Genomic DNA, 25,495 nt, shown 5'->3' with positions numbered 1-25,495 from the left:
AAATACTGCGTCTTATGGTCCTTCTTATCATCAGGTTGATCTACATCGGATATACTCCATCCATTCTTTAGCCTTCAAAGAAAATCAGTCACCTTCATCAGACACTACCTTCCCTTAACAAATCCATGATGACTATATCGGATGATGACCTGGAAGAGCCTGTGGTGGACTGGGGAGGACAAAGTTCAAAATCACACAATACCAGGTTATCGTCCAAGTAGCTTTCGGAGCACTCCTAAAACTAGTGCTTCCAAGTAAAGCTGTTGGACGGTAATCTGGTGTTGTGTGATTTATAACTTTATCCTGGATTAAACTTTCACTCACTGTGTGGTCACTTCTATCATCTCTCAGAGTTTTATCGAATCATTTTCTCAGACTGGAAATATAAAAGCAGCTGGTGTCCACTCCTCCTATTTCTGACCTGCACCTAAAACAATAACATTACCGATTTGATATGAGAAATAACGTTGTTTGGATATTTGTGAACTGTCCACCCACATTTCACTTGATATTAGGATGTAGTTCACAAAAAACAAAATGAGAGTAATGTTGAAATGAGTGAAATCCGAAAACATTTCTTTCGAAATAAGATGGAAAACAAAGGAATTCTGCCATGACTCGTGTTTCTTTGAACCGTGCTCGACCTGACTCCTTAATCCACCTGAGGACATCCTCAACTTCAAAGTTGTGTCTGCACGCCAGAGGTCTGGCAGACTCAATGTGATGTGCAGACGGAGGTGTTTTATTCCCACTGAATCGATCGGCTCTTTTGGTTGTGGAGTGGTGTTAAAATGCACTGCTTGCGATGGCCGGGAATCGAACCCAGTTCAACTGCTTGGAAGGCAGTTATGCTCACCACTATACCACCATCGCTACAGCCATAAGCGCTCTAGAAATCAGCTGATGTGCCATAATAGTTCTTGACACGAAATTTCATTGTTGTTTTGTTGGGAAATTTTGCAGTGAAATATTAGAATTGAGAAGTCATCAAAGACCGAGTTTTACTGAGTGGATCGGTCTCCTGATGCCCCGCCTCACTTTTTAATACACACATAGCAGCATTTCGGATTTCTCATCATCTGAAATCAATCAATAACAGAAATAGCACGAAAATCCCAGGGCAACCCTGGAACGATCACACAATTAAAACTTGTCAAGTTCTCAGAAAGGTTCACCGGACCGAAACGTGAACTCTGATTTCTCTTCATACAGCTTTACCACCGACTTCGGGTTTGGTTTCTGATTTACAGCGTAGACATAGTCATCGAGATAGAGATGTACAGCTCGGAAACAGACCCTTCGGTCCAACCTGCCCATGCCGACCAGATATCCCAACCCAATCTAGTCCCACCTGCCAGCACCCGGCCCATATCCTTCCAAACCCTTCCTATTCATATATCCATCCAAATACCTCGAAAATGTTGCAATTGTACCAGCCTCCGCCACTTCCTCTGGCAGCTCATTCCACACACGTACCACCCTCTGGATGAAAGCGTTGACCCTTTGGCCGCTTTTATATCTTTCGCCTCTCACACTAAACCTATGCCCTCTAGTTCTGGACTCCCCGACCCCAGGGAAAAGACTTTGTCTATTTATCCTATCCATGCCCCACATAATTCTGCAGTTCTTTCAGTTTCTAAAACTTCTCAAGAGTTTTCTTAGAAAACAAAAACGGCAAAAACAGAGGAACCATTAGACTGGGAGGAAGTCGTAGCCAGGCACAGTGATGTTGGGACAGGAATACCGATCAATGCAGGGGACACAGAGAGCAGGGTCACTGGACAAGGGATTATTGGATCACAGCCCCTCGTGTAGCAGTCCACCCATGCACTGCCCTCAGGTACTCAGCGAAACGGTGCCCATCCACAGAGACAGCCTCCGCAGGCCTCCTATATTATGATTGGGCCATTTCCCCAACACGCGAGACCCTTGGGCTACTGCAGGAGCGAGGTTTTGCAGGCTGTCTCTAAACGCTCCTCACACTCCGCGTTTGCGAATCCAATTCACGTGGAAGTAGGGGGGACATTTCATTGTCTCAGTGAGAAAGTCCTTGAGGAGTGTGATAGGTTAATGAACTCTCTGTCTCAGGAGCAAAGAATCCAGTTGAAATGATTGGTGCAGCAGCATGACAACATATACAGGAATAAGATGAGGAGGACTAATACTGTTGTGCATGAACTGGAAGTTGGGAATGCTGATGCATAAAATAACACCCCTGCAGACTTCATCATTTCAAAGCCACACAGGTCCAGAAGGAAGTGGATGTGATGCTTAACGGAGATATCTTCGAACTGAGTCAGAGCAAGTGGAGTTCGCCGATCGTGATAGTTCCCAAACCTGACAAGACTCAATGGTTTTGTGTGGACTATTGGAAGATCAATGCCGGAACAAAATCAGACTCATACAAGATTGGAGGACTGTAGGGTGAAGGTTGGATAAACTAGTTACATCAGAAAGTTGGACTTACTGTGTGTTTATTGACAGGTACCTTTATCAGAGAAAGTGAAAGAGGTTTCTGCGTTTGTCATTCCAAATGGGCTATATCAATTCAAAGTGGAATGAAGAACACACCAGCCACATCCCAAAGATTTATGAACAGAGTCGTGGCTGAGTAAACAAACTGTGCAGTTTATCTGGATGATATATTGATGTTTCGCGAGTCATGGAAAGATCACATGGTTCAGTTGGCAGAGCTCTTTGAACAATTAAGAGAAATAAAACCGCAATAAATATAAAGAAAACAGAATTTGCGAAAACCGAGGTGATGCTTTTGGGGCATAAAATCTGTCACCTCAAGGATCGCAAAGACAAAGGCCATCAAGGAATTTCATCTGACAGCACGTGTTATTGTGAATTCAACAGATAAATTACAACTAAGATTGGACAGATACCTTATGTTATGTATATGTGCAGAAATTTAATATGATCTTAAATTAATGTCTTTTGTATTTTATTGTAATGGGATTTAAGAATTAGAAAAAAGATGAAGCAGTTGTTTCATTATGATGGTCCATCTTTTACTTAACGGAGGGGGGGAGGTGTTATGAAGTTGAAGTTTAAGAGAGAGTAAATGCTGTTCTGAACTGAGAGCTGACACGCACCTGTGGGGACTAGATGGCAGTTTCAGAGAGTATTGGAAATTTGAAAATATGTATAATTTGGCTGTGAAATGGATACATGAGTTGGTTGCTGCTTTGACAAGAATTCAAACTTACCCAATCACTTTGATTATGCCCCAGGATACTAAAACCCAATCGCGTTTGTATTTATTGTTTTTGCAAACATACAACCAGTGAGACGATGTGATGTTGGGGTATTAAAAAAAAGCCGGCATTTAGAAAGTCTGACAGAGCAACTGCTATTGAGAGAGTAACTGCTATCAAGAAAGACTGCCATTCAAAAACACTCTCTGTCAGAGGTATCTTCTTCATATGAAATATCTTCTCATTAAAAGGCAGAAAGCAACCCAGAGAGATCTTCAGCCAAAAGAAGCCAGACACCGGAGACGACAGCCACCATATGGTTTTGAAACTAAATTGATGTAATATTAATATGTTTTTTTTATTGGAAGAGTTCATTGTTATAGAATTGTAGGCAGACAATAAGCAGTTAAGAGAGGGAGGACGGAGCTTAGAGTTGTGAATTGTTGTTTAATGTTCACTTTTAGAGTTAAGGAATAAATTAATGTTATTTTCTCTAAATAGTGGAATTTGGATGTTCTCTATTACTCATATTTTAACAGATTATGAGGTGAGGTGAACTTTTTTGGGTGTTTCATTTAATTAACAGAGGAGTTCACCACCGTGTCATAATACAATACATAAAGCCATAGTATCATCACAGAAGACATAATGATGCTGCCTCCGGAGATGAATGACTGGGCTTGCAACAATGGTGAGCTGTCAGAGTAATAATTGACATGGTGATTGGCCATTGGTGTTGGTGTGATGATGTGGGCGGTCAGGCAGAGGAATGATGGCATGAATGCCAATAGGATGGGAATGTTGGTGAGGTATATGTGAGAAAGAGAGTGCTAACGTACATGGAGACTGGACATGGAGATGTGCATGCTGGGTTTAGAGTGATGGTGGGTTAGGTATGGAGTGCTATGATGGCCATGGTAACTGACCATTGGGATGCCAGTAATGTTGGAGTCTGGGAATGGCCAATAGGATGTGGGAGATAGTGCAGTGGAGGTTTGGTGATGAACATGGAAACTCGCCAATAACATAGCAGCGATGGTGAGGTGGGCAGTAGGACACAGGATGAAGGATGTGGATACTGGATTTCAGAGTTTTAATTCAGAAATCTTTTGAGGTATCAAGTGGATTCAGTGAACAGTTAGGAAGGCAAATGCAATGTTTGCATTTGTTTTGAATGGACTAGAATACAAGAGCAGAAGTGAACTGTTGAGGCTGTACAAAGTTCTGGTCAGACGGCATTTTCTACATTGTGAGCAGCTATGAGCCCTGTGTCAAAGGAGGGATGTGTTACCCAAGGAAGTGACAGAGAATGTCTACAAGAATGGTTCTGGGTTGTCATATGAGGAGAAGTTGAGGAATCTGAGCCAGAACACAATGCTGAGTAGATAGATGATGTGGGGCCTCACTGAAAATTATAGACAGTTACCTTGGATGAGGGGAATGGCCAATTCGATGGGGGCTAATAGTTGGGATGAATGTGTTGCTTGACGTGTAGATTGTCCAATGGGATGAGAGAAATGGTGTGGGAAAGTGAGAGTAATGATGGACATGGTGTGTGGAATGAGGATGGTGTGGAGGTTTGGAACAGTGTAGGGATGGGGATGATATGAGATATGTGATAGTGTGGAGGATGAAGACGGGGATGGAGATTGTTAAAAATCACACGGCACCAGGTTGTAGTCCAACAGGTTTATTTGGAAGTACCAGCATTCGCAGCACTGCTCCTTCATGAGGGAGCTGTGGAGCAGGACTATAAGACACAGACTTTATAGAAAAAGATAACAGTGTCATGCAACTGAAATGATATGTTGAACAAACCTAGATTGCTGTTAAGTCTTTCATCTTTTAGAATGGGCTGCAGGTTTCAGTTCATTAATATGTAAATCCCAGAACTTCTTTCAAGTCACATGCTTGAGATAACTTCAGGCTTTATTAGAAAAGAGATGACATTTCAGCTCAGACAATGCATTAACTGTGTGAAGTTAGAGCCTGTCTGTATCTTAATCTTGAGCCAGACTGGTTCTATTTCCAAAGTAGCAATTTGTAAAATGTTACATGGATTGCCTGCTTGCATTGACTGCTTGCAAATTGTGTGCTTTTTGAACAAAATAGAATCTATCTGCAATGACAATACTGTAAACGCAAAATCACCCCATAGACTTATATGAGTGTGTGCGTGCATGTAAGTCTCAGAGACTCTGAGTGATTTTACGTGGGTGTGTGGTAAAGACTGTGAGTGTGTACATGTAAGTGTTCATGCTTGTGAGAGGGTGTGTTTGCGTGTGTGCATTCTTAGTAGAGTGTGTGCATGAGTATGACGGAGAATAAGCCTGTGAGAGAGTGTGTACATGGGTGAGAGTGTGGGTGGTGTATGTGTGTGTATGATAGGGTCCATGTGAGTATGTAACAGTGTGTGGGTATTGTGTCGTGCGGTCCCCTGTGGTGTGGCATGAAACTAAAATCCTCGTTGAAGCTATCCTCATGGGTACCAAACTTATATGAGCCTCTGCCCGGCCACAGTGCAATGTTGCGTATCCCAAAGTCGGCCTTGGAGGACAGTCCCCTGAAGATCTGAGGCCGGATGTCCCTGACTGCTGAAGTGTTCCCTGACATCTTGATTTATTGTAGTCACGTGTACCCAAGTAGAGTGAAATAAACAGGCAGGAGGCTGGAAGAACACAGCAAGCCAGGCAGCATCAGGAGGTGGAGATGTCGATGTTTCGGGTATAACTCTTCTTCAAGATCTCCTGATGCTGCCTTGCTTGCTGTGTCCTCCAGCCTCCTGCAGTATTTTTTGTCGTAATCTAAGTGCAGCTTTGTTTTGTGAGCAGAACAAGCAGATCATAACAAGCAAGGACATATAGATCAGAGGGTGTCTGGGCAGAGCCAGGCATACACGTTACACTGCACAGAAGGTGCACAAAGCAGTTTCAACAACAGCAATATCAACATTATTTTAACTGAGAGGGGTCCTTGCAGCAGTCTAATAACAGCAGGGGATGAGGCCAGTTATGAGAGATTGAGGATGATGTGTGGAATGGGGACAGATTGGAGGAGAGTTGTGAGGGAAGGGGATGGTGTGTGGATTGGAGATGGGACTTCATCCAAACGCCAATCAAATGAAGGATACGAACGGAAGCCCCGCCCACTGCGACGGTTCCGTCACTGCCGTGAAGGCCAGCTTCCGGCTGAGCGGTCAGGGGGCGGGGCTTATGACCAGTTAAAGATGTCAGGGGACGACGGGGCTGGGTCTCCGGGCGGGGCGTGGTATCCGGGACAGGCGTCGTGGGGCGGGGCTTGATATTGGGGAAGAGACGTCAGTGGGCGGGGCGCGGTGTCCAGGATAGGCGTCGGAGGCCAGTCGAGGTGTCCGGGGAGGATGTCCAGGGGGGCGGGGCTGGGTTGCCCGTGGGCGTGGCTTGGCAAACCGGGTGAGGCGCTAGGGGGCGGGGCTTAGTTGCCAGGGCGGGGAATAAGTGGGCGGGGCTTGGTGTCCATGGGCGGAGGGCAAGGCTTCACACAGTGCTGAGTGTCTGGGAGTGAGGTCAGGGGGCGGGGCTACGTGTCCCGTAGTGACGTCAGGGGGCGGGGCTACGTGTCCGTAGTGACGTCAGGGGGCGGGGTTCTCAGCGCAATGGCGGTCGTGGTGGTTGCTCTCGGGTTGCAGCTGGAGCGAGCGGCGGTTGCGGCTCCCGCTCGAACAGGTACTGGGTGGGCAGAGTCATGCCCCTGTCACCCGGCCATTGTCAGCAGTGATGACCCATGTGCACCTGCATTAACCCCGTCTCTCTCTCTCTGGGCCTGAAGGTTGGCGGTTGATGTCGGCCTCGGCTGAAGCCTCGATAGCCCCGGACACGCGATAGAACGAGACGGTCTCGCCGCGATTTGTGAACCGCAACCCCCGGAACCTGGAGCGTCTGGCGCTGGCGAGGAAGGACAACGGCTGGCAGAGCACCTGGCCAAGGGGCAGCTACTGGCACCGGTGAGCACCGGCCACCACATGGGACAGCACAGTACAGGCCCTTCGGCCCACCATGTTGTGCTGAGCATTTATCTAACATCAACCACATCTACACACCCTGCAAATTACTGCCGTCCATGTGCTTGTCCAGCAGTTGCTTAAATGTCCCTAATGTCACTGACTTTTCTACCACCGCTGGCAGTGCATTCCACACACCCACCGCTCTCTGAATAAAGAACCTACCTCTCACATCGCCCCTATACCTTCCTGCAGTCACCTTAAAATTCTGACCTCTTGTGACACCCATTTCTGACCGGGGGTGGGGGGTGGGGAAGTCTCTGGCTATCTACTCTATCTAAGCCTCTCATTAACTTGTACACCTCTATCGGGAAAAATCCACTCCATCTTGCTTCGCTTTGCCCTTGAATGTATCTGTCCGCTTCCCCCTCTTCCAGCTTCTGCCCTCAGTTTGTCTAGTTCATTTGAACCGTGATCGACTTGACTTGACTACTTTATCCTCCTGGGGCATCCTCAACTTCAAAGTTGTGTCTGCACTCCAGAGGGCTGGCAGACTCAATGTGATGTGCAGATGGAGGTGTTTCATTCCCACTGAATCGATCGGCTCTTTTGGTTGTGGAGTGGTGTTAAAATGCACAGCTTGCGATGGCCGGGAATGGAACCGGGTCAACTGCTTGGAAGGCAGCTATGCTCACCACTATACCACCATCGCTCCAGCCTGTGGCGCTCTAGAAATCAGCTGATGTGCCATAATAGTTCTTGACTCTAAATTTCGTTGTTGTTTTGTTGGAAATTTTGTAGTGAAATATTAGAATGGAGAAATCATAAAAGACCGGGTTTTACTGAGTGGATCGGTCTCCTGATGCCCCGCCTCACTTTTTAATACACACAAAGCAGCATTTCGGATTTCTCATCATCTGAAATCAATCAATAACAAAAATAGCACGAAAATCCCAGGGCAACCCTGGAACGATCACACAATTAAAACTTGTCAAGTTCTCAGAAAGGTTCACCGGACCGAAACGTGAACTCTGATTTCTCTTCATACAGCTTTACCACCGACTTCGGGTTTGGTTTCTAATTTACAGCGTAGTCATCGTCATCGAGATAGAGATGTACAGCTCGGATTGGCTCGGAATATGTGTCGTTCCCGAGGACCAGAGGAAGAGATTCTGCTCGAGTGTTGTCGGTTCGACGCAGCAGACTGTGCTGGCGGGGGAAGTACCACGGGGATCGTGTTGCGAGTCGTCGGAGCTGCTGGAGACCATTGCTGGATCGTGATTGAACGTTGGAGGATCGTTTGGTTGTGCTGACCTGCTCTTGGTGGATCTTCATGCTGGCTTCGACCTAACGCCAATTCAGGGACGAGCCACCCTCAGAGCTATGGCCTCGACAGCTGCCCGCAGCCCTGGCCAGGGGGTTCGAAACACAGTCAGGGTGACTGTGAAGAAGATTGAGGATCATACACCACTCGACCGCACCGTGTTTTTCAAGAAAGTACTGTTGGGATGCTGTGGGTTTGCTGCTGTGGATGTGTGCTGCCAGACCGGGCCATCTTCCAATTCATTTGGAGATCAAAGATGGACCGGGTCCGAAGAGACTCAATGTACAAAGACCGGTGCAATGGGGGAAAAAAACACGCCCAATGCCACCCTCACCCTGATGGCCACCTTTGTGTGTCGCTGCATCAAGCTGTGCGTGGATCCCCGGTAAGCAAACACCAAGTGTCACTACGTACTGAGGTTCTACCTGTCCCCGGTGTTGCGAAGGATGGGCCTGGCCTCGCTGCCGCGGAACGCTCCGAGTAGTTGGACCGTTCTGTATCATCTGTCCTTCGTGGAGAAATTTATGAGGAAAAACACCTTTGACCACAAGTCCATCAGGAAGTGGTCAGCACGTAGCGTCCTTGAGACCCTTCGGGAAAAGGAGAGGGCGGATCCTGTCGAGCGGTTCCCTGAGCAGACTGTCAAAGCCATTTGGCAGAATGCCTCATCGCCAGAACATTCCAACAAGCACCAAGACGTGGCTTGGCTGGTGGTGAGAAGGGCTCTGCCTGTGAGATCCTTCATGCACGCCCGGACTCTCTGCCGCACCGCACGCTGCCCTTGAAGTGGCTGCGGGGGGGACGAGACTGTCACACACCTCCTTCTGGAATGTGCCTATGCAGAGGAAGTCTGGAGAGGAATGCAGTGGTGCTTGCCGAGGTTCGTCCCGAGCAGCGCTGTGACGCGGGACTCCGTGCTCTATGGCCTGTTCCCCGGGACTCACACCGAGACGAACATTAACTGCGCCTGGAGGATCATCAACTCGGTGAAGAAGGCTCTCTGGGCGGTCCGAAACCTGTTGATCTTCCAGCTGAAGGAGTTAACCCCGACCGAGTGTTGCAGACTGGCACATTCCAAGGTCCAAGACTACGTGTTGAGGGACGCACTGAAGCTTGGGGCAGCTGCCGCCAAGGCGCGGTGGGGAAAGACCACCGTGTAACATCAGCCTGCCTAAAGAAGAACAGGGGGCCCATGCGGACGTTTTTTTGGGCTCTGCTGATGCCTCAGCCAAATATATGTACAAGATTGAAAAATGCACAGGATTGTAAATGACAAGGATAAATTCGAATCTGTGTTTGTAAATGTGGACATATGTATGGCATGATCAAATGTACAGACCATCAAATCATTTTATGAATAAAGTATATTTTTGAAATTAAAATAAATGTGTACTGTCTGCAGGATTTCCCTGGGGCAGGCTACTTCGATGTGACCTTCAGAAGTGTGAAGCAGTGCGAACAGCTCCTGAAGGTCTTCAAGGAGAAGGAAGGCGAGCCGCTGTTTTCCATCTTGTCAGCGAACCCATTGTGTGTGCTTCCTGCACAGAGGAATCGTGTTGTTACAATCCATATGTTCCAGCGGCTGATGTCCTGACCTTCCTGGGAAGGTGAGTCCAAGTTGAGGGAGAAGCCACTGATGTGATCGACCCTTTTGCGATCTGGACCAGTAAGCGGCAGGTCAGGGTAACTCTGAGGGCCGATGATAGTGGGAACATCCTCCACCCACCCTCGAGCTTCACAATCGGAGGGAGCAGAGACTACCTGACATATGCAGGGCAGCCGAAAGTGTGCCGAACCTGCGGGAAGTCGGGACACGTGGCGGCGGATTGCAAAGTGAGCATCTGCAGGAACTGCAAACAGGAGGGTCACTTGACTAAGGACTGTCAGGAAGAAAAGAGCTGCAACCTGTGCGGAGAGGCGGGCCATATGTATAAGACCTGCCCAAGACGGGGGGGGCCCCACTTACGCACAGATGGCTGGAGGTGGCAATGTGACCCGTGGACCCCCAAAGAACAGTAAGGGCCACCCGGACAGCAGGGAAACGGAGTCTGGTGACACCCAGAAAGAAGAACAGGCTGGAGTGGAGGAGGCGGCAGCCAGCGGAGAGACACAGCAGCTGATCCTAGCTCTAGCTGGGCAGATGGAAGAAATGGAGGAGGAGGTAATCAAGCAAGCAGAGGAGTGGATACCTGTTAAAAACAGGAGGAGGAAATCTTGCCAGGCTCCCAAAGCCCCCCAGCAAAAGGGGAAAAGACAGCTGCACGAGGGAGGGACGGCCAGCTCTTCGGAGGGGGAAGATGGACGCAAAGAAGGCCATCACCACCAGAAGAAGAGACAGAGCGCCGTCAGTAAAGAGGAGGGCATTTCCTCCCAACCAGGAAACACCGGATCCCCAGAAGTCCACCCTCCACCCAGTGAGAACCAGGAGGTACCCACTGGCCCACAACTACAGGCAACCGAGATCTCTGATCCTCTGACAGTCCCACTGTCAGACACAGAACTGGACAGGGAGGACCCTTGCCTTGGCTCAATGACACCAGAGCGGGAAAATGACCCCAGTGAGGGGCTGGATAGCTACCTCAGCCCAGCGAAGGTCCAGCAGTTCCTGCTTACCATGGGGATGTAGACAAGCTACCCCAGAGACAGGACAGTCAAATGGACAATGGTAACCCCATAAACTGGGCGTTAAAGAAGATTAATTTGCTTTCAGATAACAGGGCACCCACTCTTTAGGTGGGTTCCGCTGAAGCCACAGCCAAATACCAAGAGACTGGATAGTTAATAAAGGTAAATGTTAACAGGATAACTGTGAATTCGATTAATTACGTTTGTTCTTTGTAATGTTAAGACATGCAATGTATAAAACTATGAACAACATGGAAAAATTGTCCAAGTACCAGAGATTTATTTACATGAATAAAGTATATTTTGAAATTAAAAAAAAAACGTGTACTGTCTGCATGATTTTTCTGGGGCAGGCTACTTTGATGTGACCTTCAGAAGCATGAAGCAGTGCGAACAGCTCCTGAAGGTCTTCAAGGAGAAGGAAGGCGAGCCGCTGTTTTCCATCTTGTCAGCGAACCCATTGTGTGTGCTTCCTGCACAGAGGATTCGGGTTGTTACAATCCATATGTACAACACCTATGTTCCAGCGGCTGATGTCCTGACCTTCCTGGGAAGGTGCGTCCAAGTTGAGGGAGAAGCCACTGATGTGATCGACCCCTTTGGGATCTGGACCAGTAAGCGGCAGGTCAGGGTAAATCTGAGGGCCGATGATAGTAGGAACATCCTCCACCCACCCTCGAGGTTCGCAATTGGAGGGAGCAGAGGCTACCTGACATATGCAGGGCAGCCGAATGTGTGCCGAACCTGCGGGAAGTCGGGACACGTGGCGACGGATTGCAAAGTGAGCATCTGCAGGAACTGCAAACAGGAGGGTCACTTGACTAAGGACTGTCAGGAAGAAAAGAGCTGCAAACTGTGTGGAGAGGCGGGCCATATGTATAAGACCTGCCCAAGACAGGGGGGCCCCACTTACGCACAGATGGCTGGAGGTGGCAATGAGAGCCGTGGAACCCCAAAGACCAGTAAGGTCCACCCAGACAGCAGGGAAAAGGAGTCTGGAGTGGAAAGAAGAACAGGCTGGAGTGGAGGAGGCGGCAGCCAGCGGAGAGACACAGCAGCTGATCCAAGCTGTAGCCGGGCAGATGGAAGAAATGGAGGAGGAGGAGGTAATCAAGCAGGCAGAGGAGTCGATACCTGTTAAAAACAGGAAGAGGAAATCTTCCCAAGACCCCAAAGCCTCACAGCAAAAGGGGAAAAGACAGCTGCACGAGGGAGGGACAGCCAGCTCTTCGGAGGGGGAAGATGGACGCAAAGAAGGCCATCACCACCAGAAGAAGAGACAGAGCGCCGTCGGTAAAGAGGAGGGCATTTCCTCCCAACCAGGAAACAACGGACCCCCCGAAGTCCACCCTCCACCCAGTGAGAACCAGGGGGTACCCACTGCCCCACAACTACAGGCAACCGAGAGCTGTGATCCTCTGACAGTCCCATTCTCAGACACAGAACTAGACAGGGAGGACCCTTGTCTTGGCTGAATGACACCAGAGAGGGTAAATGACCCCAGTGAGGAGCTGGATAGCTACCTCAGCCCAGCGAAGGTCCAGCAGTTCGTGCTTACCATGGGGATGTAGACAAGCTACCCCAGAGACAGGACAATCAAATGGAAAATGGTAACCCCATAAACTGGGGTTTAAAGAAGTTTCATTTGCTTTCATATAACAGGGCACCCACTCCGTAGGTGGATTCCGCTGAAGCCACAGCAAAATACCGAGAGACTGCAGAGTGAATAAAGGTAAATGTTAATAGGATAACTGTGAATTCGATTAATTAAATTTGTTCTTTGTAATGTTAAGACATGCAATGTATATAACTATGAACAACATGGAAAAATTGTACAAGTACCAGAGATTTATTTAAATGAATAAAGTATATTTTGAAATAAAAATAAGATGTACAGCTCGGAAACAGAACCTTCGGTCCAACCTGCCCATGCCGACCAGATATCCCAACCCAATCTAGTCCCACCTGCCAGCACCCGGCCCATATCCTTCCAAACCCTTCCTATTCATATACCCATCCAAATGCCTCGAAAATGTTGCAATTGTACCAACCTCCACCACTTCCTCTGGCAGCTCATTCCACACACGTACCACCCTCTGGATGAAAGCGTTGCCCCTTTTGGTCGCTTTTACATCTTTCGCCTCTCACACTAAACCTATGCCCTCTAGTTCTGGATTCCCTGACACCAAGGAAAAGACTTTGTCTATTTATCCTATCCATGCCCCACATAATTCTGCAGTTCTTTCAGTTTCTAAAACTTCTCAAGAGTTTTCTTAGAAAACAAAAACGGCAAAAACAGAGGAACCATTAGACTGAGGCCACGCTGCAGTAATTGTGGAGAGGAGGGAATTCCGGGTAACAGTTCGGGAAGCAGAACCCTCTCGAGGAATATGTATTAATTTGATGTTCGATCCCGTTGATAGATTTGCAGTTTTTTCTTTTACTTTGTAGAGGAGGGGGAGGTGTCAGTCAGCAGTAAGGGGTTTTCACAGGAGGGCATGATTTGGAGATGCCAGTGTTGGACTGGGGTATAGGAAGTTAAAAATCACACAACACCAGGTTATAGTCCAACAGGTTTAATTGGAAGCACTAGCTTTCAGAGCGCTGCTCCTTCATCAGGTGGTTGTCCGAAATCTAGAGCTTCCAATTAAATCTGTTGGACTATAACCTGGTGTTGTGTGATGTTTAACTTCACAGCAAGGGTTAGTCATGGGCAGCTGTTTAGTGAAGGTCGCTTCCACTGATGTGGGAAGGCAGTGCACGCAAAGCCCTCCCTGCCCTAGATAGGTAACCTGAACCAAGATGGGCTTTCCAAGGTCAGGGGGTGCAGAGTGCTGAGGCCGCTGTCATCATTTAGTTCCCATGGGTCCCAAGTCCTTGGGATGCCGTGGCGCCTTAATGATGAATGGGATTGTGTGGAACCGAGACAGGGTCGTGGCAGAACAGTGTCGAGAGTGTGTTGCTGGAAACGCACAGCAGGGAAATCGATGTTTCGGGCTCCAGCATCTGCAGACCTCCCTGTCTCCGAGCAGAACAGTGTTATCCGCTCAGGTTTAAGCAGAACGTCCGCAGCTACTCCCGCGGGTCCAACGAAACACAAAGCGCTATCCGGGATGGCAAACGTACGGGGTGGGGTCAGCAAGCACAGAGTCGGGTGATCCCGGTTCGTGAGGGGAAAAATAAAACGTAGTGCGGTGAAATTGACATAGGAAGTGAAATTGACATTGTCAGAGCAACCCAGCACAGGAACGATTTAGAGGGGCATGGAGGGGCGGTGGGCATGATGGAAAGGATGGGGTCAAGGGAGGGCACAGACGGCTGTGTAAGGGCATGAACAAGTGCTAACCTTCATGGTGTGGTGGGGGGATGAAGGTCGGTTCTGCAGGCAATGATAGTCTCCAGCTGAGAGTCATGAGAACTAGGAATCAGTGTGTGTATTGGGGGGGGGGGTGGCTGTGTGTGTGTGTGTGTGTGTGTGTGTGTGTGTGAGTGCATGCGCGTGTGCGTGGCTGCATGTGTGTGTGTGTGGCTGCATGTGTGTGTGTGTGGGTGCATGTGTGTGTGTGTGTCCGTGTGTGGGTGCAGGCATGTGTGTGTGTGGGTGCATGTGTGGGTGTGTGCGGCTGTGTGTGTGTGTCAGTGTGTATGTGCATGTAGGGATATGCGGGTCTGTGAGAGTGTGTGTAGGTGCATGTGTGTGAGTGTACTGGGGTATCAGTTTGTGAGAAGGTGCGTGAGTGGCTGTGAATGTGAAAGTGTTTGAGTGAGTTTATGAGAGAGAGCCTGTGTTTGAGAGAGGGTATGCATGTGTGTGTGGGTCGGTAGGAGTGTGCTTTTGTGTGTGTGCGTGTACTTGTGAGTGTCGGTGAAATAGTATACAGTGCAGTGTTGTCACGTGTCGTGTGACATGAACCAAAGTGACCAGTTAAAGTCATCTCCATGGGTACCAAACTTGACTATCAGCCTCTGCTTGGCCACTTTGCATTGTTGGCTGTCCCACAGTCTGCCTTGGAGGATTGTCACCCAGGTGTCCGAGACCGAAAGGCACAGAGCGCTGAAGTGCTCTCCGACTGGGAGGCTAGAACCAGTCTGACTCAAGATTGGGACACAGACAGACTTTAACCTCACACCTTTAATGCATTGTCTGAGCTGAGATGGCATCTCTTGTTAGACAACCTGAAGTTATCTCGACAACGTAACCTTAAAAAGGTTCTGAGGATCTCATATTAAAGAACGGAAACTAGTGAACCCATTATAAAAGATGAAAGGCTTAACCTAAATGTGTTTAATATATCATTCCAGCTGCATGAAACTGTAAACCTTTTGCTATCAATACTGCGTCTTATGGTCCTTCTTTTCATCAGGTTGATCTACATCAGAAACACTCCATCCATTATTTATCCTTCAAAGAAAATCAGTCACCTTCATCAGACACTACCTTCCCTTAACAAATCCATGATGACTATCTCGGATGATGACGTGGAGGAGCCTGTGGTGGACTGGGGAGGACAAAGTTCAAAATCACACAATACCAGGTTATCGTCCAAGTATCTTTCGGAGCACTCCTAAAACTAGTGCTTCCAAATAAAGCTGTTGGACTGTAATCTGGTGTTGTGTGATTTTTAACTTTATCCTGGATTAAACTTTCACTCACTGTGTGGTCATTTCTATCATCTCTCAGAGATTAATCGAGTCATTTTCTCACACTGGAAATATAAAAACAACTGGTCTCCACTCCTCCTATTTCTGACCTGCACCTAAAACAATAACATTACCGATTCGATATGATAAATAACGTTGTTTGGATATTTGTGAACTGTCCACCCACATTTCACTTGATATTAGGCTGTAGTTCACATAAAACAAAATGAGAGTAATGTTGAAATGCGTGAAATCCGGAAACATTTCTTTCGAAATAAGATGGAAAACCAAGGAATTCTGCCATGACCCTCGCCTATTTGAACCGTGATCGACTGGACTCCTTCATCCTACTGGGGACATCCTCAACTTCAAAGTAATGTCTGCACTCCAGAGGTCTGGCAGTCTCAATGTGATGTGCAGATGGAGGTGGTTCATGACCACTGAATCGATCGGCTCTTTTGGTTGTGGAGTGGTGTTAAAATGCACTCCTTGCGATGGCCACGAATCGAAGCCGGGTCAACTGCTTGGAAGGCAGCTTTGCTCACCACTATACCACCATCGCTTCAACTTTAAAAAGGTTCTGAGGTTTTCATATTAAAGAACTGAAACTAGTAAACCCATTATAAAAGATGAAAGGCTTAACCTAAATGTTTTTAATATAGCATTTCAGCTGCATGAAACTGTAATCCTTTTGCTATAAATACTGCGTCTTATGGTCCTTCTTATCATCAGGTTGATCTACATCGGATACACTCCATCCATTCTTTATCCTTCAAAGAAAATCAGTCACCTTCATCAGACACTACCTTCCCTTAAGAAATCCATGATGACTATCTCGGATGATGACGTGGAGGAGCCTGTGGTGGACTGGGGAGGACAAAGTTCAAAATCACACAATACCAGGTTATCGTCCAAGTAGGTTTCGGAGCACTCCTAAAAGTAGTGCTTCCAAATAAAGCTGTTGGACTGTAATCTGGTGTGTGATTTTTAACTTTATCCCTCAGGATTCCCTCCAACAACTTGCCCACCACTGAGATCAGGCTCACTGGTCTATAGTTCCCTGGCTTGCCTTTACCACCCTTCTTAAACAGTGGCACCACGTTTGCCAATCTTCAGTCTTCCGGCACCTTACCTGTGACTATCGATGATACAACTATCTCATCAAGAGGCCCAGTAATCACTTCTCTAGCTTCCCACAGAGTTCGCGCGTACACCTGATCAGGTCCTAGGGATTTATCCACCTTTAACCATTTCAAGACATCCAGCACTTCCTCCTCTGTAATCTCGACATTTTGCAAGATGTCACCATCTATTTCCCTACAGTCTATGTTTCTTTTTATTTTATGAAACAATACGCAGTTTGCAAAAGAATTAACATTAACAGCTGCACACAGAGAAACAGCAATTTTACGAGGGAAAGGAGTGGCAAAGCCAGGCCCCAACCCTACCAGTTCAACCAGTTTTCAGGGAAATGGGGACAAACCTCAAATCCCACTTTCAATCATTACAAAACACTACCAATAATATTTGTACATATAAGACAGTCCAATTACGTTTTTAAAAATGTATACAATATAGACCACAAGCAACCCACCAGTCCCTCCCACCTTCCGGCCCCTCTAAGGCAGTCTGCCCCTACACCCCTTCCAGTTCTAGGTCCACCCCTTGCCCCTTCCAGCTCTCAGTCCACCCTGACACACCTTCCGGCCTCCTCTAGGACAGCCCACCCTGGTTTGTTCCCCTTGTATCGGACGGTTCAAGTTAGAAATAATGAGTGGAGACCAGCTGCTATTATATTTCCTGTGGTGAGAAAGTGATTGGAAATTCTCTGAGCTACAATAGAAATGACCAAATAGAGTGTGAAATTTCAATCCAGGAGAGTCAGCATGGACTCATTAAGAGAAGATCGTGACTGATGAACTTAACTGATTATCCTTGAAGGAACAATATTATTAATTGAGATGGCATTTGTGATGTAGGTCAAACGGATCACAGAAATAGTGGTATATGGTACTGGCTGAAATAGCTCAGTTGTGAGAATGTTAGCCTGAAGATCTGACCTGGTGTTGGACAAGAGTTGATTTGGTTTTTACTGACACAATGACAATGCTTCTTTCTTTGCTATAAACTGTCTCTAGTTCCATGACCCCATGTAACAGTGTGGTAGCAAGGTAAAGTAACAGGTTAGATTGATAATGACACCAAAGTGAAAGGTAACAATGGACTCATATTTGCATGATTGGAAAGTTGGTTTCAAAACAGAGGAACAAGAACGGGCTGTTTTGCCCCTGGAGCGTATTCCACCATTCAAAAGCCAGATCCATGGACTAGCTCCATATGCCTTGGGCCTACATTCCTTGAAATCCTTGCTTCTAAAAATGTTTATCTCAGATTTCAATTTAACAATTGAATGAGGAACAACCACCCATTTGAGGAAGAGAATTCAATTCTCCTGAAGTCTTGTGTGACTAAGTGCTTCCCACCGTCCCTCGTGAATGGCCTGGCCCTAATTCTTACACTATGCCCCTGTTTCTAGAATCTTTAACCAGTGGCAAAAGTTATCTCTATCAACTCTGTCTTTTCCTGTTAATTTGCTGAAGAGCTCAATAAACTCATTCCTGAACCATCTAAATTCTGGAGAATAAAAGCCTAATTTGATTAAATTGATTGCATTTCTTGACCCCTGAATCCCAGGTATCATCCTTGTAAACCTATGTTGAACTACCAACAGAGCTAAAACAGTCTTCCTAATATATGATGCCCAGCTCTGCTCAAAGTAATTTAAGTGGGATCTGAATAGGATTTTCCATACCATATGCATCCCCTTACTCCAGCTTTTTAGATTTGAAGGCCAGCATTCCATTAGCTGCCTGATTATTTTCTGAAACTGAACCTCAGAATCTTGTTGGACATTCACTGCATTAAACAAATTGCCTTCTGAAAATAATCCTAATCTATCCTTGTTCGAACCAATTGGGTAATTTCTCATTTGTTTGCATTGAAATCCATCAGTCTCAGCTTTGCCCATTCACCTCATCTATTAATATTATGCTCCAATTTTGCCCAATTTTGTCTTCAGCAACCTTGGATATTTGATTTTTGGTACCATTACCAAAGTGTTAATGAAATGGCGAATAATTGAGGGCCCCACCACAGATCCCTTTGGGACATCACTAGCCACAAACTTCCAGTTTGATTACTTTTAAAATATTCTGAATCCCTGTTTGCTGCGACAAAATAGAGCAGACGAGCTGAGGCTGATAGCCAAGTTGGGTACCCATGGGGATGACCTTTCTGCATCCTGTTAATGTCCTGTTGCAACATGCAACAGACCTCCACACTATCCACAACTCCACCAACCTTCGTGTCATCAGAAAACTTACTTCCACTTCCTCAACCAAGCCATTTATAAAAATCACAAAAAGCAGAGCTCCTAGACAGATCCCAGTGGAACGCCACTGGTCACTAAGCTCCACACTGAATACTTTCCATCTACTATCACCCTCTGTCTTCTATGGGCCAGCCAATTCTGTATCTAGACAGTCAAATTCCCTGTATTCAATTCCTCCTTACTTTCTGAACGAGCCTCCCATGGGGAACCTTATTAAACACCTTGCTGGAATCCATATTATCCACATCCATTGCTCTACTTTCATCAATACATTTTGTCACAACCTCAAAGAATTCAATAAAGTTCAATAAGATCTCTCAAATATTTCAATGAGGCATGATGTGCCCCTCACAAAGCCAAGCTGACTATCTCTAATCAAACTATGCTTTCCAACTAATCATAATTCCTGTCTCTCAGAATCATCTCGAGTACTTTGCCCACCACCAACATAAGACTGAATGGTCTGTAATTCCCAGGATTATCCCTATTCCCTTTCTTGAACAAGGCAATAACATTTGCCACCTTCCAATCATCTGCTACTGCTCCACTCGACAGTGTGGACGCAAAGATCATCGCCAAACGCACAGCGATCTCTTCCCTCACTTCTCCCTGAAACCTTGAGTATATCCCGTCTGCCCCAGGGGACAGATCTGTCTTCATGTTTTTCAAAATTTCCAGCACATCCTCCTTCTTAACATCAACCTGTTTCAACCTAATATCAACTTAACATCAACCTAATATCCGCCTGTTTCACACTGTCCGCACAAACGACAAGGTCCCTCTCAGTTGTGAATACTGAAGCAAAGTATTCATTAAAGATGTCCCCTACCTCCTCCGACGCGAAGCTTACATTCCCTACACTATTCCTGATTGGCCCTACTCTCACTCTGGCCATCCTCTTGTTCCTCACATAAGTGTAGAATGCCGTAGGGTTTTCCTTAATTCTAAGTGCTAAAGCTTTTCCATGTCCCCTTCTAGCTCTCCTCAGTCCATCCTTCAGTTCCTTCCTGGCTGCCTTGTAGCCCTCTAGAGTCCTGACTGATCCTTGCCCCCTCAACCTTAAGTAAGCTTATTTCTTCCTCTTGACTGGATGTTCCATATCCCTTGTCACCCAAGATTCCTTCACCCTATCATCCTTTTCTTGCCTCAGTGGGACAAACCTATCCAGCATTTGCAGTAAGCGTTCCTTAAACAACCTCCACATTATCGACCTCCACATTTCTCTGAGAACATCTGTTCCCAATTTATGCTCCACAGTTCATGCCTAATAGCTTTGTAATTGCCCCTTTCCCAAATTAAATACCTCCCCACACTATCTGCTCCAATTCTTCTCCATGACCGTAGTAAAGATCAAGGAGTTAGGATCACTATCACTGAAATGCTCTCCCATTGAAAGATCTGACACCAGACTTGGTTCGTTTCAAGCACCAAATCCAACATGGCCTCCCCTCTTGTCAGCCTATCTACATCCTGGACACACCTGACAAAATCAGCTCCATCCAAACTCTTTGCACTAAGTCAGATCCAATCAATATTGAGAAAGTTGAAGTCACCCATGGTAACAACCCTGCTACTTCTGCACTGTTCCAAAATCTGCCTCCCAATGTGCTCCTCCGTGTCTCTGTTGCTGTGAGGAGGTCTATAGGAAACTCCCAATAAAGTGACTGCTCCTTTCCTGTTTCTGACTTCCACCATAATTATTCAGTTGGCAAACCCTCTTCAACAACCTCCCTTTCTGCAGCTGTGATACTATCCCTGATTAGGAATCCCACTCCCCCACCTCTTTTACCTCCCTCCTTATTCCTTTTGAAACACTTGAACCCTGGAACATCCAACAACCGTTCCTGTCCCTGTGACATCCAAGCCTCTATAATGGCCACAGGGCTTCAGCTCCAAGTACAGATCCATGCTCTAAATTCATCATCCTTATTCCTGACACGTCTTGCATTAAAATGGACACACTTCACCCCATCACACCGACTGCAACTTTGCCCTATCAACTGTCTGTCTTTCCTCACGGACTCTCTGCACACTCTATCTGCCTGTACACCTGTTACCCCATCCTCAAATCTGTAACTCTGGTTACCACAACCACTCCCCTCCAAATTCTTTGTAGATGATGGAAGGACATTATCCTGCTTTCAAGCAGAAGAATCAGGGCTTTTTAAAAACTTCTGAGATGAAATCTTCATGACTTCATAGAATCCCTACAGTGTGGAAGGAAGCCATTTGGCCAATTTAGTCCAAACCAACCCTCAGAAGAGAGCCCTGCCCAGAGGTGGCACGGTGGCTCAGTGAGGGGTGGCACGGTGGCTCAGTGGTTAGCGCTGCTGCCTCACAGTGCCAGGGACCCGGCTTTGATTCCCACCTCAGGAGACTGCCTGTGTGGAGTATGTACATTCTCCCTGTATCTGCGTGGGTTTCCTATGGGTTCTCCGGGTTCGACTCACAATCCAAAAGATGTGCCGGCTTGGTGAATTGGTTGTGCTAAATTGCCCAGAATGCAAGGTGCATTAGTCAGGTGTAAATATAGGATAGGGGAATGAGTCTGGGTGGGCTACTCTTTGGAGGGTTGGCATGGACTTGTTGGGCCAAAGGACCTGTTGCCATTCTGTTGGAAATCTAACCTAATCTAATCAGACCCAACTCCCACCTTATCCCCGTATCCCTGCATTTCTCAATGTCAGTCTATCTAGCTTACAGTTCCTTGGCGATTTAGGATGGTCAATCCACCTAAGCTGTGCATCTTTGGACTGTGGGTGGAAACCGGACCACCTGGAAAAAACCCTGGCAGTCCGAACCACTGAACCATCATGCTACCCACAAACCTTTCACTAAATCTTTTAGTTTCACATCGCACACAACCTGGTTCTGTCTGGATGTTGGAAGTGTTTAATCAAGAGTAAGGAGATTTCTCAGAATAGTTGAGAAACCCTCATTTGAAAGTAAGTAACATCAAATAACATTTAATAAAATCAGAATCTCTACAGTGTGGAAGCAAACTATTCAGCCCATTATGTCCACACCAACCTTATCCCTGTAATTTCCATAACTAATGGCAATTTGACATGGCCATTCCACTGAACCTGCACAACGGGAGTAAACCAGAGTATGTGCAAACAAACTGAGGCTAGAATTGAACTTTGCCCCTGGCACTGTGAGGCAGTAGTGCTAACCACTAAGCCACTGTGCTGTCTTGTCACTTTGGTAAGGGCAGAAACTTGTGTTTACATGGGATACCTGAGCTTTCAGTTCATTCTAGTTGTTGGACCCCTCACATTAATAGCCTGACTCCGCCGACTACAACTGCAAAGAGGGACAGGTTCCTGAAACATCGAGAGATACTTGCTTGCCGACATCCAGGTCAGACCAGACCAGACTTGATGTCACTGTCATCCATCATTTACTTTGGACAATCAAAGGACAGTTATTGAAAATGTAACTTTCAAATGTACCATTTCAGCTTTTATGAAAGAACATTCATGCCATTCCCAACATTTCCTATTTTCAGGTTGTCAGGACGATTGATATTCTCAGACAGAAAACCAGATGGAATATTGTTTTAGTTACAAGATTTTTTTTTGGTTTGAATTCACATGTCTGTTATTTTAAAAAAAGGATCAAGAGATTTATCCCAAGGAGACTTCAGAACATCTCTCAGCTCTTCTCTGATTTTCCTCTGGGTTGCTGCATAAATGCACGTGTTTGTACAGGAACTTAAATACACAAGCAGATATCCTGTTTCCGTGGCGATATATCCAGGATTGGAGTAATCACCTTGATAGTAGACATTGCTTGATAGTCTGGTGGCTGCAAAACTTCCAACAGATGTTAACCACAACAGAATAAAGGTGCCTGACACAGTGAAGAGTAATATGATGGATTTCCTCCGACCTCTCACCTCTGGATCACTCTGACTCTCGGTGTTTTAGCTCAGAGTCCCTTGCATGTTCTGTTAGCCAATAAAATACGTCCGACAGTCAAAGAATTAAACAAGGTCATGAGAGCAAAAGGAAGCAAAACAACTGACAATGACTGCATCCAACTCTACACTGACCATGCAGGTATTGTATAAACAGCTGCTTTTGTCCTGCACCCTCAGTGCACATTGTTACTTATTTGTTCAGCTTCATATGAAAACAACCCTTTAAACAAGTCAAGACTGAAGATGTTGCTATAACTGTAGTTGCAATTCTCTTGGTGCAGTACTTTTCTTTAAAGTCATGACAACAGATCGCCACAAATCGATCAAATGTGAATGTGACTGTGAACCACACTGACATATCCAGCGTAGCAAAAGCTATGTACAAGACAAACTTACAAACAGCAGTGTAAGACAGAAAGGAATATGGAAAGTGATAATTAAATATCAAGTAAACAATCACATTGAAGATCATGACAAATAGATCTGCTACTGCCATGCCCACCATGTAGACAGAGATACATTTCGATATGCCACAATTTCCTCTGGAGAGAATCATAATTGTCACAACATTTGCTGCAAGAAACGGACAGAGAAGTGGAAAATTATTGTGTGCTTCACATCGTAAGTTCATGTCTGTTATATCTTACTGAGGCTTTCAGGTGTACTGCTTAGTCACGTACATTAATAGGAAGGTGGAAACTGAAAGTGTTATCAGGATGAAAAGTGGCCTCATAATCTATGCTTGTTCCAGTAGAGTTTGGCTGGAATTTGCCAAGGAAGTGATAATGGATGGACAAATGGTCGCAGATCTCTGAAGGCTAAGGTAGTCGGCATATTTCTGCCTCTTCTCTTCATGCCTCAGCTTGTGGCCTTCTGCATAAAGGATGGTGATCTTCAAAGGTGAGTCACTCAGCAGATACTTATAAATCAGGTGACTTGACCAATACTCCATATAGAATGGTGCTCAATGAGCTACTTTAGCAGACTAGCATGATCTGAGTGGATTTGTGCCACTCAGGTGACATACGATTCCTGTCACCAGTAGCACAAAATGTCACCATCTCTGCTTATCATTCAATGACATGACCATATTTAAATTCCCCATGATGAACATTTAGGCTGGACAAGAAACTGAACTGGACTTATGTAATGGACCCCGTTAAAACATTTAAGAAGGTAGCCGAGACCTTAACATTTTGTGTTAACTTAGGCAGATGGAAGGTGGATATTCCAGGACTCAAGCATCTGGTCAAACCACTCAGTTTTAAACAAAACAGAATTTATTTAAAGCCTACTGAATGAAACATGAACAGAAAAGAGAACAGAATGTAGAGTGTAGAGAAGCAACCAATCTGAAAATCCATCCGACTCTATCTAGAAAACTAGCCATCCGGATACATGAACATGAAAGACATGACCCTCTTTCACTAGTATTCTTACATGCAGATGAGGAAGAACACCACTTCAACTGGGGCAACACATCCATCCTAGGACATGCCCAACAGAGACATGCAGGAGAATTCCTAGAAGCATGGCATTCCAACCGGAACTCTATCAACAAACACATTTACTTGGATCATAATTACCAACCCCCTGAGAAAAAGAACAGGAAATGATATCACCACAGGAAATGACATCACCACAGGAAATACCACAAGTAACCCAATGAAACCTAAACATGTAAATAGAAAGTGAGCTGCACCCCCAGTGCTTCATCCGGAGGTTACAGTATGGTGATGAAATGTCTGACAATGAACATTCCAGCTGAGCGAGCAAACCTACACCCAGAACCTCAACCTGAGCTACAAATCGACTCAAAGACCAGCTGATCTGACTGATTGGTGGAGCAGGCTCGAAGGGCCTACTCTTGCTCCTAGTTCTTATGTTCTTAAAGGCTTTAGTTACTACCTTCCCAGCTTAGTACTTTCCAGCATATTTCGGCATACTTTCCCAGCTGATAGTAATAACTCTTGCAGGGCATTTTGATTCACTTCCTGAAGGTAACTTAATAATTTGCCTCAATTTTTGACAACTTCCTCATTGTCCAATTTAATTTGAGGAATGTCCAATTCAGAATCCTCTAAACTAGTTCTTCACTCTGTGTTGTAACTCGTTTCACATTCCCCTTTTGCTTTCCTTCCTGATCAAAATATATTTTGAATATATTCACATGACATACTCGACGAGATTTCTTTCTGTCTGGAGTCTTTATCAAATAGGTCACCTCACTCACTCTCATTTTAACGTAATAAGGTCCATTAAACTTTCATTTAAAAGTTTAATCTACTACCATTGGTAGTAACTTTATCTCCAATAGCAAAATTGCGAGTTTTTAACTCATTGGCTACTTCCTGTTTCATTGTATGTTGTGATGTTTTTTAAAAGCTATGTAGCCAGCACCCCCACT

General features: G+C 46.0%; 1 non-coding gene across 1 annotated transcript; it reads right to left on the bottom strand.

Moving 5' to 3' along the window:
• Window positions 1-801: 801 nt before the first annotated feature.
• trnag-ucc (transfer RNA glycine (anticodon UCC)) lies at window positions 802-873 on the bottom strand. Its single transcript has one exon. It is a non-coding gene; the product is annotated as a tRNA-Gly (tRNA).
• Between the last annotated feature and the right edge of the window lie 24,622 nt (window positions 874-25,495).

This window comes from Chiloscyllium punctatum, chromosome 15, assembly GCF_047496795.1.
Source record: "Chiloscyllium punctatum isolate Juve2018m chromosome 15, sChiPun1.3, whole genome shotgun sequence".
In the NCBI taxonomy this organism is placed as follows: Eukaryota; Metazoa; Chordata; class Chondrichthyes; order Orectolobiformes; family Hemiscylliidae; genus Chiloscyllium; species Chiloscyllium punctatum.
The sequence above is the reverse complement of the archived record's forward strand: the minus strand, read 5'-3'. Positions and strand labels throughout refer to the sequence as shown.